Source organism: Pagrus pagrus (genome assembly GCF_965226575.1).
Source record: "Pagrus pagrus genome assembly, chromosome: 23".
NCBI lineage: Eukaryota > Metazoa > Chordata > Actinopteri > Spariformes > Sparidae > Pagrus > Pagrus pagrus.
In genome coordinates this window covers 10,920,369-10,939,481 of record NC_140205.1, presented here as the reverse complement: position 1 = coordinate 10,939,481, position 19,113 = coordinate 10,920,369, and the positions used below count along the sequence as shown (strand labels likewise).

The following is a 19,113-nucleotide window of genomic DNA, read 5'->3' as shown; positions in this document are numbered from 1 at the left end:
GGTCTTCACCTACACACCTGTCAATCCACAGGCATACAAAAGTTTTACTCTGTGCTTGCTTGAAAATTGACTGAAACAATGAATCGATTATCAAAATAGATTAGTTTTATTTTGATCAACTAATGGACTAATAGAGTAATTGACATATATATAAGATAGGTGACCAACCTGGACTCTACTGAGGAGGCTGTAGTCTTTGCAGTGGTCTAGTCTCTTCACTCAGGACCTTATAGGGCAAAGCTGGAGAAGGAAAGAAATAGAGAAGACAAAAAGAGGGAAAAAAGTTAGTCTCCATGATTTTGTTTATCCTCAAATGTAAAATTACAGTAATAAAATCTAAACAGAGCAAAACTGAAACAAAACAGAAGAAAGATGCAGAACATTATAACTTTTTAAAGACCATATTCTTACAACAGTAAAGTAATGAGATAATCCTGTGGGGCAATTTCCCAAACAGTAAAAAAATACAGTCCTGTAATAACATAACTGCTCTCATTCTGAGCAATTAAGCTTGGTATATACAGTACATCAAAGCCAAAGCAATGGGAAGTCTTCTATTTGGGCCTAACTGCCCAGACTAAATATATGATAGTGGAGGCATTATCTTGTAGTTAAAAGGTTGCAGGTTCAATCCCCATACAAGACAAACATATGTGCTGTCGCTACTGCAGTCCATTCATTCAAAGCTGTTCTGAATTATGGCTCGATCTCTTTCGCTGTTCAAAAAGTTCTCTGTGGTATCAAGGTCTCTAACACCGTCTCTAATAACACCGGCAGCCAATTAGGAGCTGCAGAGTTGCTGTCATGGTAAGTTGCTTAGCGACAAGCAAAGTGTCAAGGACAGGAACAAGACATGCACACACAGGAAGTAGCTGTGTTCCCTGTTGAATGCCTTTTTTTTTCCATCTTACCACTTCACTGTTTCTATGCACAGTTTTACAGGAAACTATAACACCATATCACCTCATTAAAAATGTGTCAGGCAGTGTTAAAATGGAGAGCAAGGTGGGAAAATTCCACTTGACTGGGAGGTCGTACTAAACTAAAGTCTCACAAAAGTTCTGGTTCCACTGAAAAAAAGTCTTTCCAGGACCGCAACCTAAACTTGGAGCAAGCATGGTGACTGAAGGCGTCCTTGGTTTACTTTTCTATCCTTGGCAGACATTTGGCCTTCATGAGGATAAATAAGCTCATGTGTACCTGACCTCGACCCATTCATATCTGCATGTTTTTACAGCGGCTTGTTTCCAAACACTCACGCGACCACAGTGCTAATGTCGGGCAAATGATGAGAACTGCAGCTGCACATTCATATCAGCATATATTTTGCTGCTGAGATCAGTTTTCTGTGTGTGTCAGCCTCTAAAATACACACACACACACACACACACACACACACGATGGCGCTCTCCTGAGAGGCCGAGTCCATGTGAACATGCCCCCGAGCACTGGACCACTTCATTTAAACCATTCCCCTGTGCTACAACAAACATACATTAGTGGATTACACACTCAAGGGGAAAGACAACACAAAGGCATGTGCATACACACCTGAGCATACACTTATTGTGAACATACACACTAACTGCTAAAGACATTTGTAAACAGGCTGCTTTAAGCACATAAGGAGCAAAAGAGCTGCAATGGATCTTGAAGTACAAGACAAAGTAACACCTTCAAGACTCATACACATAAACTAGCTAAGTTTCATTAAACGAAAGCAAATGTTAATTTCTTATTTTACATAGGAGGTCAGTGGTGGCCACAAGTGAGCACTTATGCACCTACTCTACTGTAACATCAGTGGGATCAAACTAAATGGAGTTCAGAGAGTTCACAGCGATAGAAAGTTGGCCTCTTCACATTACTGCTGCTCAGCACCTGACTGCATCTGAGCATGGGTAAATCATCATATTGAAATAGCTTTATCCATCTAGACTGTAAGTGTGAGTGACGGATACAAACAGAGTAGTTACAATGGGTTTTCATTTTTGGACAGGACATTTACTTTGCAAGACAACCTAGCCTACATGAATAACATACCCATGAAACTGTATAACGACAATATAAAAGAGCCAAACCAATACAATCCCTACTACAACTACTTACAACTATTCTATAACAATAGATCAATCATTTTAAATGGCCCTACAACCAAAAGTGGTCCTAAAAGTACGAAAAACTAGATATTAATAGGAAACATACTTCTAGGGTTGGGCAATATGGCCTTAAAATAATAGTACGATAATTGCTCATAAGCACTTTATAAATGCATATTATCACAATATTTTTGACCAAATACCCTGATAATAATATTGCAACAATATTGTTGGGATGACTATTTCTTTCTCAAAATATTTACACATTGAGATTCTTGATTAATAATAACCACTATTGTGGCCATTAAAGCCTATATCATTTGGTGATGTCATTGTTAAGCTTATTCTAATTTTATCACAAGAGATTGATGACCACATTTGAGGGATCATTGCATAAAATGTGCATATATTGGGCAATATATCGCTATCAGAATGTTTCACTGTATCAGTATTGGGATCAGTCGGGTTCGAGTGTATATAATGACTAAGTGGGTGAAGTCAAGTATCAAGTAGAACAGTCCGCTTGGTTTAGAAAATGACATCACTTTCCTGTAATGCAGTTATTTCTCACAGGAAACGACAACACTTATCATGATGAAACAATCTAAGACAATAGTCTCCTTGTACATGGTATTTTAAATTAAAAAAGGTATATAATATAAATACTATAGTCTTATATTGAGGACATTCACTTGATTTAGTCACATTAAATTGTGTATTTCAATGAGTTGTTTACTGACATGAACCTTGTTTATCTAATAGGTAGTATAAAAGAAGATACTTTAAAAGGGAAACAGAAAACAGTCTGGTTAAGCAAAAACAATGGGAGCAGCTTTCTAGAGAATAGCTGTTTGGTAAGTAAGTGCATGCATGTGGTTTTTCCAGTATATGACAATTATTAGAGAGAAGAACCATCAAACCACAACTGGTGATGGTGATGAAAGAACATCTACATACTGAAAAAGAGAGGAGGGGGATAAAGAGACCAAGAGACTAGAAAGAGAAGAGCACACAAAAGAACATTATAGAGAGAATCATTAGAGGAGCTATAGGACAAACACAGAGGGTCTCACAACCCAATGACATCGACCAACAGACAGTCCAGCTATTCTATGCTGCCAAGATGACAAAGAATATAGTTTGAGCTGAAATGACTGGCCTCTGGGCAGGTCCCCTAATCGAAATCAAACACTTCCAGCACTCAGAGATCGTCCAATCAATCCCTCCGCTTTTCCTCCCTCCTCTTTCTCCCCGATCGACTATTTCTGAAAATTATATCGATGCTCTTTTTGAGAAACTGCTCCCTCATTTTCTGTCATGATGGAAAGTGAGATTTCATGCTGGGTCCTTATTAGCCGGGGAAATAAGAGGAATAAACTACTTTTGAAGAGTTTGGGGTTTTTTTGTTTTTTTTTTGCAGCTGTAGTTGATTCCCAAGATAACAGTCTTGTGGCCTGATTGCCACACAAGAACAAACAGCTCTCCTGACAATTGAAACAGCAGAGACATTTTGTTCTGTGTGGGTCTGATAAGAGTCTGGAAGCAGAGGAAGAAGAAAAAAAAATATTTAGAGACTTGTGTGGACAACCACATACATACAGACCCTGTACACCCTCATGCATAGAGGGTATGGTCAGTTTCCTACAGCTTCCTAACCTACCGTGTGTGTTTTTGATTTTTACACACTCATTGGCACTGCCTTCAAGAGCCAAATGGATGAACACAGTAGCAGAGCAGAACAGACTGATCCCATATTGAGATAAAACACTGGCTTCTGTATGATGGAACAGAGAGGGAAAAAAACTGATTAAAACACCCAAACCAAATGGGGCTTCCCAGCTTTCGAGCCAACTCCAAATGTAGAAGTTTCAGTTCTGAGAGAACAGCTGACACATTATGTCTGTCGTCAACAGGATGTAAAATGACTCATCAAGATGTTTTGTGCCGGGTAACTATATGGTCATGATTTTCTTGGCTCGGTAATGCTGTAAACGCCCTTCTTTCCCCCTCCATTAAAGTCCCTGAGCAAGGTTCAATTATTTCCTAAAATCAAGCTCCATGAAACAAAACAATAACACAGATAAGTTTACCATCTGTTCGTTTTTTCCTGCAACTCAGAAAAAAACATCAAACTGTCTCAGAGTGATACCCCAGGAAGAGACAGAAGAACGGACACAGCGGGTAAAAACAGTACAGAAGCCTGAAGGAACCAGACTCTGGGTCTAGGAGGGGATTAACCAATACTCACTCCTCACCCACAAACCCACTTGTGTGCACAGTGCCCTTTACCAACACTTCCCCTTCTTGGCTAATAAAACTGCTCAATAGGCACAGCTTTCCAACTGTTCAGCAATATAGAAATAGTCTTTTAGTACAGACTTCCTCTTTTAATATTTAATATTTTATTCTCCTGACATTATGAAGCAGCCCAGGGCTGAGACTTAAACAGCGATGCCATCAATAAACATTATTGTCTTTTAACCGTGGATGCTATTGAGCTTTTAATACTGATGCTATTGATTTGACCCAGAGGTCAATACCAGCTATACCGTGAGTGTGAATCCACTACAGCTGATAAAATCAGTGTGTGTACATGTCTCGCATGCCGTGATGGCATGTTATGAGTTGGCAATTTTAAAACCCTGGAAAAAACCTTTGAAATGTGTTGTTGGTTTGTTGTCATACAGCACATCTTATCTGCACTTCATGTCGCTGCACGTTCTGTCTGATGTACTGAAGCTATCCTAACTTTAAATAGCTTTAAATAACAGTAGATAGAGGGTTGCTTGAGTTACAACATTACAGTCTCATGTGAAGGCTGCTGGTATCCAGAGGACCATTAACCGTCTTCTGAAGAGATCAAACCTGTGACTTTATCATAACAATCTCTCTCAACATTAAGTCGCTCTGCTGTCAAAGCCACTGTCACATCTGAAGAGTCTTGTTGTTTCCCGTTATGTTTATCTTAATGTTTATCATTGATCTGCACTGAAATGAAAAAACACCCAGAGGATAAACACATTTTTCTCATATTTCTCAAATAAAAGACTTGAAAACATTACTTGCTTCTCCACAGTTGGATGATAATACTGATACCACTACACTACACTACACTGATATATCTACCTTGTGTTACCTTTGGATGGAGCCACAGCTAGCTGTTCCCCCCTGTTTCCAGCAATTTATGCTAAAATATGCTAACCAGCTTCTGGCTATAGCTTTACATTTACAAGACAAAACAAGACAGTGGTATCTCTCAGCAGACCGTCTTCACATTGGGTCTAGATTTCATCTCATACTGCACTTTATTAGCCTACATGATAAATAGATCTGTAAGTAATGACCAGATTTCTTTTTCTAGTACTCCTGTACTCTGAGATTAATGGGAACAATAAACATGCTAAGGTTAGCAAGCTAATACTCTTGAGACAAGGTCATTTATCTATGTGCACTTTCACACACATGCATGAGCATGTGCCTAACATTCCCTCGTGCTCATTGTCACCATCTTTCTCTTTCTCTCTGTCTCACACACACACACACACACACACACACACACACACACACACACACACACACACACACACACACACAGGCAGAAGACAGCTGACTTCACTCCAAAGTAGTCACTGTCACTGTAGCGCTGTGAAGACGTGGCTCAGAAAAATCAATCCTGGCAAGCGACAGACAAACCACACAGGAACTCAGGTGAAAAGAAAAACAAAAGACTGGGGGAAGGAAGACAATAACAATGAGTGAAACCCGAAAAGAAATGTCAATGGGAATTGATTTGTTCTCTACTTTTCTCTCCTCAAGGGGAAGGAGTGAATGGTGAAACTGGGCAGCAGCAGCAGCTGTAAAATGTGGAACTGAAATGAAAAAGAAGCAGAAGTACCTACTTCTGGTTCTTTAACTGTAGACTAGGGACCCACTTTAGGTTAAGGGGCCCATCTGTCATGGCTGTGACTGTACTATAAAATCCCATGTATATCACTTTGTGTATAAATTATGTGCTATAGAGGAGGGGGTCTTCGGTTGAACGTTAATGCTGCCTGAATATGAGGCATGAACGCACTTGGTTTAGGGCGCCAAGGGAGAGAAAATGTGTTTTATGAGGAAGTTCACTGCACACAATGGCAGCGGGTGAAAGCATTACATCTGCTAACTGAGAAGAAAAGAGAGGGGCTCAAGAACAAGATGTTACAGAAGGACAGAAGATATGACTCAGTAAACCTGCTTAGCAGCATCGTCTGGTTGTGTGTATGGATGTTTGTGTAGTGACACATGAAGTTGTGGGTGAAATACTACTCGTAGTCAAATGTAGGACAAAGGTTGAACAGTACAAGTATTGTGTAAGTTGTTGATGCACTGAAAAAGTTCAAGGCCATTTTTACACATATTCAAAACCTAACCTAGAAGAATGACAATATGGAAACAAGAGAGAGGGCGATTATGCGACCAGTAGAGGAGGAATAGTCACATATGGATTTAAGGGTCGTTCACACCAAGAACAATAACAATAGCAATATCTATAAATGGATAATTTTTGAAATAATTCAACTAAAGAGGATGGAGGAATCCAAACCTCGACTTTACAACGATTGAACAGCCAATCAAAATTTGTCTGAATTCACAGGGCGTCTTGTTCTTAAACTAAAACTTAGTAAGATAATTGATATTGACTCATACAAAAGTGAATAAAATTTGACCTCAAAAGACGAGAACTCCTTGTTTTCTCTAACAGAGTGATGGATTCTTCGCATTCAACTCATCTTTGAAGAATTTCTTGAAGCCATATTCTTCTGGGTTGTTGTTTTATTGTTTCTCTACAAGAGTACAGCAGTAGCAGGTCATCAATATCTATTTTCCTAAGCAGCCAACAGAACTGGAGCAGAAAGCGAGTGCTTGGCGCCCCCGTTTAAAGAACTTTACTGTTCATCAGTGTGGGTGCTCCCATCGTTATCATTATAGTTATCGTTATAGCCTTTCACTGGAAGATTTTAATACCCATGTTTTAGCGCTTTTGATTCGATTTCAAGCAGATAAACAATGCTACAAAAGAGGACACTTTCATACTCTCATTTAGCTGTCTTATTGTCTTTCATGCTAAGCTAGAGGTCAAGCTAGCTATTTCTTCACAAAAAAAATCTTGAAATAAGTTGCATACTCTATGTTTTAGCTGATATTTGCCTCCCATGATGTCTGCCGAGCGTTTCACCTAAATTTCTGTGTTGGTAGCTCTTTGATTTTAAGGAGACTCGTAATTAAAGCTTTATTCAAGACAGGTGTGCTGGAAAGTTAAAACACACTGCTGGCTGCAACAGCAAGCACATTAGAGAGATTTAGCACGTCAAGTCAAACCTATTCCTCTTACATTTTCTATTTTTAGGCTATTTACTGCCAATTATAATGAACATCCTGCTTGAGAGTCAACTAAAACACAGGATTTTGACACAGTGTATGTAGTGTTTATTCATGACTTCCTCAGCATTGTTACAGTATTCCTATTCTACTTCTAGTTCTTGTGCAGTGAAAGTCAGTGGCTGTCGAGCAACATGCCGTCTTCCCTGCGATGTGTGCTCACTGTTTGAGTCACTCCGTCAGAAATGGCCTGTGGCCTGTCACCTGCTAGTCATTACTCTCTCTCTGACAGAGTCACACAAACAAACACTGACTGTACCACATAGGGAAGCAGTGCATTTATTTCTGTCTATTTTCCTGTCTGACACGAACACAATTTGTACTATATAAAGGAGGATTTTTTTTTTACCAGAATGATCGTAGCAATGACATATAGTAGGATGAACCATAACAGCAATGATAAAATCGAGTAAATGACAGACATCTACCAAATGCTCTTGAATATAAAACCTCACGAAATACTGAAACCTGAAATAACATGGACATTACATCACCTTTCTTTTAGTTGTTATGGTAAACTTTTCAACAAACAGTTTCTTATTTACACATCCAGCAGTCACAGAGCTAATTTAGCATTTATTGTCACTGGAGTCATGTTTACTCTCTTTAAACTCTGTTTTTGGTCTCTACCAACTCCAAAGGGAAATGTCTGCCTCCGTAACCAGCTAGTTGCTCGCTTTACTGGTCTGCTCTTTGGTGAAAACAGCTATGAGAATGGGATGCTATGAAAGCAGGGAGAGTGAACCAAAATGGCAAAAAGTTGCAGGCCATACAGATAAATAATGACGTCAAACTTACTATAAAGCTCAGTAAAGTGCTGTATATTCAGGTGATAGTTCTCTGTACACTATGAAAGAGCCATTTCACACTCTCACATGATTCACTGATACATAAAACAGCAATTATAGCCACAGTAAAGTAGGCCAGTGTGTCTTCAACCAGCCTTTCAGCAGGTACAATCTTGACCTGATGGGCTATATCAGATGTAGTGTTTACCTGGTGTTACAATGAGGTGATGGACCTTAAAACAGAACTCCACTTTGAGCATGACTTTCAGCTTTCTCATGATCTCACATTTGGTCAGACAGACACCAGCAACAGTCACCAAGAGACACTGTGTTTAAAACAGGTTACACAGGTCTGTCAGTTTGAAATCATTCAGAACAGGTTTACACGGATCCGTTGTTTACTCATCAAGGCTGTTTTACTAGCAAGAGTTTTAGCAAGGACAAGCCTCTTTCACACATAATTACCAGTAAATTACTGGGGTAGCCTAAGTTAAGGAACATTTCCAGCTGTTACACACATACCATCGCAATGCTGGAATAGATGGGGCAAGGGATGGTGTAGCAGATGGGGGTAATGCAGCACTAATGGAAGTCAACCGCCACAAAAACCCAACAGAAGAAGCTGGGTCATGTAGACGGTGGAAGACATTCATTCCCATTTTCAGGAACATGGCGTGCAGGTAGCTGTTTTTATCCAAGGCCCTTGCAGTGTATCAAATATTCAACAAGTTTCCAGGACAAGTAACGCTGCAACAATTTATCAATTAATTGTCATGTATTAATTTAATCAGCAGCTATTTCGACAGTCGATTAAAAAAGGTCCAAATTCTCTGATTTAAGCTTCTGAAATGTAGTTTTGAGGACATCCACATGATAGACAAAAGCACAACAAAAGCATTCACAAATCTTAAGTAATACGATTTGAGGACATTTTCATGAAATTTGCTTTTCCAATTAGCTTTTTACTGGAATTAATATCACTCTTAATTTAAAGCCAAGTTGTCATGACTTTAATAACCAACGCACAGGCAACGGCACAGACATTTTATAACGGCTTCCTGTGACAATAGATTTCGCACTTTGCCCTTTAAACAACGTGGTAAAGTCAACTAGCTCCTGACATGTCATGTCTGTCTCTCCTTCCACTATTTGCTAACATCAGTACAACTCAAACATAAAGATCTCTACCTTGAAAGGTCAGGGTGAGTGGGTCAGTTTTCTTGTTAAATTGCCAATACCTTGAGTCCCTGATCTTGCTTACTCTGGTGAAAGGAAAAGCACTATTGACGTCAACAACTTACTCCTATTTTCCTCTTTTCGTCCGAGTGGTTTTGTCTTGAAAAAGCAATTAAACCTGTACATTATCAGCCCTTGAACCAAAATCCCCTCAAACCTTTTCATTGTGCAGAAAAAGAAGAATTAAAACTGTGGGTTTAATACTGTACTGAATGCAATAAATGAAAAAGGAGACTTTCTGGCTGGTAAATTGTTACTATTTTGTTATCCATCAACAAATTTTCTTTCCAAAAACTTGTATTAGTGACTCTGGAGTCCAACTCCTCATTTGGTGGTGTGGTGTGCTTTATGCTGTGTGTGTTCCCGTGGCAGGAGGTTGGTGAATAGGGCCTCCTTTGTGTTTAGGACAGCTTTACAATGATGTAAACCTGCTGTTGGAGACCACATGACTGCTTTTACTGTTCACTGGGAGCATGCATTCGTACTTAGACCTGCACTTAAACATAACCACGCGTATACACACCCACCCCAACGTGATATTACTGAAACACACCTCTGATTCTCTGTCTCCATGCAGCTACACCTAAAAGCCAGTCAGTGCAAGTAATTTAGTAATAAAAGCAGATGTGCAGATTGATATGGGTGGGGTTTGCTTCATGAGAAAATTAATGATAGAGACATCAGACTATTTGCAAGATGTTTTTGCATGTTTTCTACATCAAAAGTTGCCTTTTAACTCACATCAACCAACTGGCAGCAAAAATAAGTAAATAAATAAACAAAATAAACTTTCTTCATCTCAAAATTTACCTAATTTAATTTTACGTCTGTGTAAGTGCGGTGACCACTTAGTCCTGGTACAGCTACGAGTTACTGATGCTGCTGCCAGCAGTCTTATGATGGAGAGATAAACAAAGAGCCAGTGTGACGTGAACCACACATCCTTGTTCTCTCATTCAAATATACACACAGGCAGCCACATTAACACACCACACACACACACACACACACACACACACACACACACACACACACACACACACACACACACACACACACACACACACACACACACACACACACACACACACACACACACACACACCCTGTTCATAAGAATTGCCTAATTCCATCAGAAGACAAGAGGAACATACCGTGACAGATAACACATGCTCAACATATGTTAGGTGACATTCAGGTGTCCTTCTCCAGAGGAGATGGGCCGATTCGTTACAGTCAAAGGACTGGTTTGACGAGAAACAAACTCACAAATGCAACAATCTGTCGAATACATTTTAAACAGCACTAGTCCCTCAGTCAAATGCTCTACCCGACTCCAGCCATACATTCACGCTAGAAATCAACCGATTAACCTTTTTTTTTTTAAATCAACGCCAATAGGATGTTTTTCAAACTATGGTGTCCAGTGGTTGTACAGCCTCCATCCATCACACAAGTGTCCAGGTGAGCGAGTGTTCAGATGAGGTATACTCCATCTATTGTTATTATATTGAACTTAATAAATCCACTACATCTATAGGTTAAAGCTTTTTAAACTTAATTTTTAAAGAGGTGGTTCACCCAACAGGAGGTATTGAACATTTCAGCCATGTCCACCAACAAATAAAGAAATGTTTGCCTCCAGAAAAGAGAAGTACTCCCACAATCACAACCGTTCACTCAGATACAATGCAACAGATCCATGAGCAGAAAAATCCACATAAAACATCCGTATAACAGGCTGGCAGCAGCTATGACCGAGTTATTAACTCTCAAATCTTCAGTTTGTGTGTGGTGAAGGCTGAAAAATCAATCTGATATACAGTTTCGGACTTAATTACAGCAGGGAATCCCTAGAGATATCAAATATTCCTGGAAAATGTGTAAATGTCCCTGGCCCTCCACTATACAGTGCCAAGGCTAACATGTAAACAGGTTAAATCCTGCCCAAATTACCACCCTGAGATATTTGTAGACACTGCTCTTTGTCTGTAAATGGTACTGACTGAACCACCAACCATCTGAATACAGCAGACCACAACAAGGTCAGTGCACTTTTGGCTCTCCTGCTGGTGAATGCAGTGGAACTAAATGCAGTGGTTTTCAAGCACTGGGTGGTAATCCAAAGGTGGGTCACGTGCGGATAAAAATAGGTCCCCTTAATGTTCTGATGAAAAGCTGAACCTGAAGCTACTAACTACAAAAGATATCAGTGCCGACTGACTCTGTAACATGAGAACATTTTGGTCACCAACTAATTTTATACTGTCAGATTACTGTCAATTTGCCGATATGTAAGATTTCGCTGAGATTTTTCTGAAGCTGTTAAATTGGGTTGGTTCCACTGATTAAGAGACAGACTCAGGTTATATCTGCTGTTCATTAAAAGTCCTTTTGAGTGCCTTCACTCCTGTGCTTTCCTACCGAGAATTATTGTTGTTGGGATGTGGGTACATTCTGTATGACATATACTGTGGATGAACTTGATAATAGAAATAAATCCACGTGTACACCCTCCAAAAAAACCCATTTTTTTTATATTGACCGTTGCAAAATTAGTCACAATGTCAAAAGAAATAGTATTTTTTTGCATTCCATCATCACCAACTGGGGCATCTCTGCTGCACCACAATGCTTGGCCATATAGTGTTTTTGATAATATTTTTCCTGACAACTATATATTTACAAACCAACATGCATGCATATATATACTCTGTCACGCAGAAACAAAAATAATCTTTCTCTTAATGAGGTTTACACTGAGTGTTTGGTGTGGAAAATGCCTCCTGTGCCTATGGATAAGCAATTAACTAGTGACAGGCTTATTTAGCTGGGTGTATTGCGAATGTTGTGATGTGTGTACATGTTCACTTAGGCAACAACATAACAACATAATCCGTTTAAGAAAAAGGCGTGTTTTGCACACCACATGCACGTACACACAGGCCTGTTTTGTGCAAAGGAAAGAAAGCAGAGACAGACACAAGAAAAGGAATATAAAAGAAAGAATGAGGCAGCTACTCTGTCTTATGATCAATCAATTTTTGCACTGACAGTCCTCTACTATTATTAGAAGCTATGTTTAGCTGCTCTCCTGCCTGGCACACTGTCAAAGACTGACTTCATTATACATTAAATTCTCTAGAGATTTGAACTTCCAGTAAAATAAAATATGACGTATTGCTCAATAGCTACCGTGGGAGACTTGGTGCACACATTAGCTCGAGCAATGGAAGTTCTGAACTCGTTCTTTGTGTAATTGCAAATCAATATCACACAACAGGAAATTACCACAAATTTCCTGGTTAGATGAGCCTCAGATTGATGAACTCCACATAGCACTGTGCAAACAGTTGCTATACATAAAAAAAAGACACAGGTCTGCTTTGTTTCCCTACGTGAGCTTTGACACAAAGGGACATCGACACTTGAGATTAACATCATGGATGGGTTTGTGTAATTATATTTACAAGTCACAGTTTTAAGTTGCTTTCTGATGCGCGCTGTTAAGCAAACTTGCACTTTGAAATAATGACACTGTCAAGCCCCAAAGGGTCAAACTGCACAAGGAGGTGCTGATTAAAAATGCAGAATGAGTTTCAACACACACACCAGTTAAGACTCCGCTCCATGAAATATCCATGGGCTAATCTCAAGATAGAGGAACGGCTGGGAGTGTTTCTGTACATATAAAGTTTGGGTTCAAGACAAATAGGCTATCAGCTACCCAGCCCATAAAATATTTATGAGGTGACCTCATGCTTTGTAGCAAACCAAACAGTCAGAGAACACTGAAATGGGATGGGCATGCATGCAGCGCTGTATGAGCGTTGAGTACAACTAAAAATAAATGCTGAGTAGCAAAAAAGACTTATTAAACACAACATAATATCCAGTCAAGAAGATTTGGACCATTGAGCTGAACCAATAATATTTATTACAAACCTCTATCAGCAGCCGTTTTTGCAGAAAGCATCTTTTTTTATTTGGTAAAAAATACTAATGAATATGTTCGCTTCTTCTCAGAGAAACTGCTGCAAAAAACCTCATAAATAAATTACACTGTAAATGTGTAAAATATGTGTTCAATCCCCACAGACTTGCATGAAGCAAACGGATTGGGTTCAGATCGGGTCTTTGAGTCTTTGAGGATCAACAACATGAAATAAACTTATACAAGCTTAAACAGTACTATCATATATTTTTAAAATAACTACTGCATAGTGCTATGGCTATATTATACATAAAAAGCAGTATTTTCTCAATCTGAAAAGTCATGAGAGAGCTAGATGCCAAAACAGATGTTAAGATACAAGATGAACAAAGCTGAGCCAAAAAAAGAAAAAAAAAACAGGACTGTCAGAAACAGAAGTGTTTAAATAAATGAGCCTTTACACCAGCTACTTGCATCTTGTTGTCAATAACATAACAGATGATTTTAGTGCGCATAAATAGCAGCACACTGAGCCAACTAAGCGATGATGTAAACTCAGACAGAGTAGAGAGGAGTCAACAAAACACTGGCGAGCAAGCAAGACAAAGAAACCCCAAACTCCAGCCAGACTCCCTTCTTGTTGACAGCCACAAAAGGACCATTTTCATCTGTCTCACCTCAGACTGTTGCAAAAATGTCCCACCTTACATTTGACCCAGGAGCTGTTGTCAATGTTAAAACAAGAAGCAGACTGCAGCCCATCGACAGCCTACGATGATGGTTTGTTTACACCGAGCTAGCGAAGCTGGCTAGTCCGCTAACAACAGCTGCTAAACCCAAAAGAAGCCAGATAACTCTTTAATGACGCTTGTGCTCGTCTTGACAGCTTAACACATCCACCTATCTGCTTTTTAACACGCCAAATCCTGCCTCCAGATGAGTGCAACGCCACGTAAAGAGAGACCAGCGCTGTGCTTTCCCGCTGGCTACTAGCAGATTATGCTTCTCTCTGTTGTTTTGACAGCCAGAATTAGCTGGATAGCAAAGCTGCTAGCTGGCAGGTTACATTCACAGAGGCGCTAACGTTACGCTAGGAAAGTCCTGGGTGGATTCAACAGTCTGAAACAAGGCGGAACAACAACAATAACAACAAATAGTGGTCAGTGTCAGTCGTGTTCCTCACCTGGTCCTGGTGTCTGTACAGGAATCCGTCCTCTAGGCAGTGTACGACAGTTGACACAGAGTTGTAGTCGCGGCTGTGCTCCTGTCTACTCTGAACGGGGATTCTGACTGTCGCTAGACCAGACTGGACCCAGCGACGTCGGAGGGAGGTATTCACTGCGTGACGCCGCTCGCATGACGGCTGACAGCCAATCAGAGCGCGGAACGGAGAAAAAAACCACTCTGACGATCAGGAACAGGAAGTGACTTTCCGAACTGATCAACGTTGTAGTTTTTCACTATTTTGGCAGAAAAGTGTGTGAAATTGGTCGATATAGCAACATTTATTCGCTGAAACAATTACATGAGATAGGTTATTAAATATGTTGCCGCTCTGTATTTAATTTAAATGGTGTTTTAGTTGCGCAGCCAGCTCTTTCAGTCAGAAACTTGTTTTGCAAGCAGCTGCCATGTGGGAATTGAGCAACTTTCAGCTATATTTGGTCAAGCAAATACCACCCAGACTATATAATATCCCTTAAGCCACAAAACAAAGAAACATTACATCACACAGTACAACAGACACATATTTATGCTGCAACTAAAGTCCATTTTCATGATCAATTAATCTATCTAAGTATCTTTTGTGATTAAAAAGTCAAAGGACTTCTTCAAATTGCTTATTTCACAAGATAGTTTAAAAGCCCAGAGATGATCAATTCTTCATGATAAAAGAAAGGAAAACAGAAAATTAATAGATAATACAAACAACTTTAAATGTTTTTTAATGTATATGACAGTTGTTCCAAAATAGTGTCCATGTCCAGGTGTGCCTTCAGGTTTTATTACAAATATTGATTATTATTATATCATTACATTCATTTCCCTCCACAGAAGCCAATTTTATTCCCTAAAAAAATCCTTTAAAACCGTCCAAGAAGCCAAAAATGAATATTAACAGAGTTATTATAGATGCTTCTTTACACTGAAATGAATGCAGTTCTGCCTTGAGAATGGCCTTGACTGATCCTTTGGTGTGCTTTGGGCACAAAAAGTTTGAAAACCATTTATATACAGTGAAGGCTGAATGATTAATTCATTAGAAAATTGCTGAAAGGCTTAGAAGAAGTTATGCTCTAGCTGTAATAACAATATTGCTGGTAATTGCCATTGGTTATTCTAAGAAAGGTCATAAATCCTTAACAAGTGATGAGCAACTACAGTATAAATAAAACAGCTGCAGATGGTGTGACAGTTTAACTCCACCTCAATATCTGAGCGGGGAGGATGCAGTGAGTCAAAAATCACACCACCACTGGATCACCTACCCTCGCTGCTGCCCTGACCTGGGGAGCAGCATGCTAGAGCACACACAATAAGCATACACACACATAAACACACACACCCAGCTACACTGCAATTATGGTTGTCTCTGGTTGCATAATTGTGCAAATGGATTTATTGTGATGCAAGGCTGTGGCAGCCGGGTGTGTTGCTACACTCAGCAGAGTTCAGTGAAGTTTCACTGGTCTGGTTGATCAGGTTCACGATCTCACCTCTAAACAAATTCAGCAACATTTTCAACAGATATCTGTCGGGTTTCAGGGGAGAAGACGGCCCATTTGGGAGAGGTGATACTAAAAATGTGCCTGCCATTGGTGTGCTAAAGCAGATGAATGTATCTGTGTGACGTTACCCTCAGTACTTTGACCTGATTATTATTGTGTGCTCCACGAGCAACAAGTTTATCTTATCACCTCGTAACTGACTGATAAGAATCATTGAGTATAAAGTTTTATTATCTTCACACTAAAAGGGCAGCGTGTACTTTAGGCCCTCTCTATGTAGCGTATGGAGAGTACACTGAAAACAATTACACAAATGAGAGAAATATAGTTATTAATTATGTAGAAGTTCTTAGGAAGCTGGATGTGGCTGCAAAACTCAAACACATTTACACCACAAAGAGGTTCACAGTATTCTCTGGACTCCTGATAGCGTCTAACATAAATCATAATGACTTCAAATGATTTTATATAATTTACTCAGCACAGTTTTATTGACTGAGCCGGAGGTTTTTCAGCTAATCAGCTGAACCGGCTGGCTGGCATGAAGTTCATCTCCCTCCGTCTGTCTTTCTGACCAAACTGAACCTCATGCTTCAAATCATTGATTTTTCTTTTACAGTAGAACTGCTGTGTTCTTTGCCAAGTGTACGCAGGCACATGATGTGAAGCGATTTCCATCTCGTCTGGTTGGGGTATTGCGGTTCGACATAATGTTTCTCTGTAGTCACAGGATGAAGCACTTCAAAGTAAGGAATGAATGGCTCGTTTAAAATGGTCTGTTCCATCCATTTTCTCCGTTGCCCGTCTTTGTCCTGGGAAATGTAGATGACACTCAATGACTAAAAGTTCTGACCAGGAGTCATTCTTTATTATCTGAAACAGGATCTCTCAGCATCATGGTCATTTCCACTTGTCAGCATGTTTTCAAGTCATCAAATTGCATCATCCGTGATTGCAAATTCTCAATCATTTACTGTTTTCCAGACAGCCTTATTCAGCAAGTGAGCTGATATGCTTCAAGAGATTAGAAGCAGTGAACCCACAGTGGTGGCACCATGCACATCACATGGCATCAGGGTATTGCATTATGTTTGCATAACCTTGATTTCTGATTGCACCATGTTCTCATTGCCAGTGCAGCATTTGAATATTCCTTTGTTGCTCTCTCCGTGCAAGTGTATGTGGGGATATGTGTGCCAGCCAGCCCCTCCTTGGGTAATGTGGCTATTTAGATAACCTGTTGCTGCTGCTGCTGCTGCTGCTAATGCTTCCAACTGGAGCAACAAAGCCAACTTGGCTGCTTTAAAACTGTGACGATTATTTAGGGCTTGGCTGGACTTTAAAGAAATAAATCAATCGGCAGTGCGTGGACAGTATGTGTGTTTCTCTCTGTGCTATTTCAGAAGATACAAACCAAATGAATAATACTGAATCAAATCTCTATTGGCACCTTGTTGCACGGTGCACACACAATATCTGATGTCTAGTTCAGACACGTAGAGCAGTGGTTCCCGAATGGTGTGCCAAGGAAAGTCCAGGTGTGCCGTGGGATTTTGTTACAACCATACATTATTATTCCAATATACAATAGTAGTGAATGAGTTTTGCATTTACTATATCAGTATTTTGCACACATTCATTTCCCAATGCAGAGAGCAATTCTATACTATAAAAAAATCCCTTAAACATCTTCAAGGGAACACCAGCGTTCTGCCGTTCACACAATTGTCAGATCGTGGGAATTATTGGAGTGTGACAAATAAAAGGCCCTGATTGACAGCCAGTGTGAAGAGCGATAACAAGGCAGTGCAGCTGACTTCATTTTCAGCTTTGAGACCTCTGTGTTGCTGCTTTTATATTATTTTACAACGTTTGGTCTGGTGTGTCAATTTATTCATTAATCCATTCGCCTCGCTTTCTTTATTTTGTCTTTCTCTCCCTCTTTTGTTTGTGAATATGTTTTTCAATATATAATATAGGTTTGTTTACTTATGTATAAATATATTACTCCATTTCCGTGTGAAAGAAACTATAAAAAAGCATAAAAAATGTAATTAATAAAAGACCTTTAAACCTTGAATTATTTTGTTAATGAATATTTCATGAGTAATAAAGTTGTTTGTCAAATTTTACAACATACATTTCAGAGAACGGAAGACTGAGAAAGACTTGTCAGGTCGCATTTATCTACATAATCTCCTTTAAATTAGAAATAACTTTCCATTAGCTGGCCTGGCAGTGGTGTGTGTTAGTGTGTTTGAGAGAGACTGTTTGTGTTGCTGAAGCACCACCTAGCTGCCACAAGTCCCAACAGGTTGACCACACCTGTCGTCGGGCGTATAATTTGTTTTAAATAACGCAAATCAAGTGTTTATTCAGTTTATTCAAATAACAGTGTCAGCTCAAGATTTAGATTGATCACTATATTATAAATTGCGTGATTGTCAATGCAATTTGGGACAACAACATGTCTTCACATACTAAACAACTACAACTAAGACCGTCATCGTTCCAGCATCTGTAAACAGTGTGGCAGATACAGTGAAGGCATCCATGGTGAAAACAAGTCTGAATGCTGCAGGCATGATCCCACAGTTGATCTAATGCACACACACACACACATACACACACAGGGTGTGATGGGAGAGAAGAGCTCCAACGACGTGAACAGCCACACCTCATTCTCTCGCTCACAGGTCATGGAAAGTTTTATCGCGGCTGTATTTATTGCTTTAAAAAAACAATGAAGTATGTATTGTTTTCGTCCATTTGTATTCAGTTATGGCTCCTCTGATGACTGACACATTTTCCATGAGGCTTACTTTCTGGCGTCATTTTAATGAACTTTTCATGGTCGCCGCCCTGAATTCTGATTCATTTATTTGCAGGTGATGATGCCTTAAATA

At 39.6% G+C, this 19,113-nt stretch overlaps 1 protein-coding gene across 1 annotated transcript in view; it reads right to left on the bottom strand.

The window, feature by feature from the left end:
* Positions 1-14,782, bottom strand: part of LOC311252518 (adiponectin receptor protein 2-like) — a 30,623-nt gene extending 15,841 nt beyond the window's left edge. Inside the window, 2 exon segments of the mRNA XM_084345715.1 lie at positions 169-240; positions 14,662-14,782. The gene's annotated coding sequence lies outside the window, so the exon portion shown is untranslated.
* Between the last annotated feature and the right edge of the window lie 4,331 nt (positions 14,783-19,113).